Below are 1,589 nucleotides of genomic sequence, written 5' to 3'. Positions count from 1 at the left end.
AATCCAAAGAATAAACTATACATATTGCAGTAGGTTAACATAAATATTAACGATATTCTACGTACAGATAAAAAAAAAACAAAACTTATTTATTTAGATAGATATAAAGTGACAAAACCATAATATACTAGGAGATCTAGTTAAATTGTTTGCATATACTCCTCAACTTTTGATAATATAAAACATAAAACACATGCGAGTATTCACAAAGCAGATTCCCAATAATAATATACAATATGATCAGTCGAAGAGTGAAAGAGGATTCGACCCATTAAAAAACCGGTTCTGACCCATCAACACCTGATTCGCTCCGTTGCTTCCGGATCCGGGCCGCCCACGACATCTCTCTCGTGTTCCGCTTGCGAAGCTCCAATATTTGACCCGTCCACGTCTCCTTCCATCGTTCCTTATCACAAGACCTCGGGTCAAACCGGGTTTCTCTCTTGCCCGAAAAAGCAAACCCCTTGGCCATGCAACTGTCGTATATGGACCTAGCTTCCTGGTCGGATAAAGTCTCATAGGCTTCTTGTACCCGAATAAACCTCTCGGTGTACTCGTCCACCCTGTGAGGAGGTGACATGTCAGGATGGTACTTTAAGGCCATTTTTTTATACGCGTGTTTGATCTCGGAGAGTGTCACGTTGTCGGAAATACCTAGGAGGTCGTACAAGGTTTCCTTGTCGGGTGTGGGCGTGAAAGAGCGGTGGGCGGTGGCGGCGGAGGCTTTGGTGGTCATGTTAATGTTAATGTTATATTGTTGGGTTGAGATGTTGAGATGGTTGGTGTTGAATTTGAATAATAAAGTATTGGATGGAAGAGAAGAAATGAGTGGTTTATTGGTTTTGTTTATGAGTGAGTGGGTGGGGGAAAGAAACGAGTTGGAGTTCATTGTGCCTTGCTTTGCTTTATTCAACATTATAAATTTTAGGATGTTACAAGTCTTCCCCCCTTAAAGAGGTTTCGTCCCCGAAACCTAACTATTACATAAACAAACTAGGGTAAAACTTGCGCATCTCATCCTCGGCTTCCCAAGTAGCATCCGATCCTTTGCGGTGTTTCCATATCACTTTTACCAAAGGTATAATCTTGTGACGAAGCTGCTTCTCCTTGCGGTCAACGATCTCTATCGGTTGCTCGATGTAGTTCAATTGTTCATCAACCTCAATGTCCATCAATGGCACGTGAGACGTGTCATCAGCTAGACACTTCCTCAGATGAGAAACATGGAAGGTTGAATGAATTCCTTCTAACTCATCGGGTAAATCCAGTTTATAAGCTACTTCACCCACACGACATACAATCTTGAACGGTCCAATGTACCTCGGACTCAATTTCCCCCTCTTTCTAAAACGGATAATCCCCTTCCAAGGCGAGACCTTAAGCATCACGTTGTCGCCAATGTTAAACTCAATTGGTCGTCGCCGCTTATCTGCATAAGACTTTTGTCTGTCTTGAGCGGCTTTCATTCTTGCTTTGATCTGATCGAACTTTGAAGACGTTTCTTGAACCACTTCAAGGCTTCCCATTTCTTTCTGACCAATCTCACCCCAACACACCGGGGTTCTACATCGTCTACCGTAAAGCATCTC

At 42.7% G+C, this 1,589-nt stretch overlaps 1 pseudogene; it reads right to left on the bottom strand.

Moving 5' to 3' along the window:
• Window positions 1-247: 247 nt before the first annotated feature.
• On the bottom strand, window positions 248-889 carry LOC143531962 (chaperone protein dnaJ 20, chloroplastic pseudogene; annotated as a pseudogene).
• Window positions 890-1,589: the final 700 nt, after the last annotated feature.

The sequence above is a fragment of the Bidens hawaiensis genome, unplaced genomic scaffold (assembly GCF_021521415.1).
Source record: "Bidens hawaiensis isolate Kalapana, Puna unplaced genomic scaffold, B.hawaiensis_p1.1 tig00009311_1, whole genome shotgun sequence".
Classification (NCBI taxonomy): domain Eukaryota; kingdom Viridiplantae; phylum Streptophyta; class Magnoliopsida; order Asterales; family Asteraceae; genus Bidens; species Bidens hawaiensis.
Note: the sequence above shows the minus strand (reverse complement) of the source record. Positions and strands in the feature narration are given on the sequence as shown.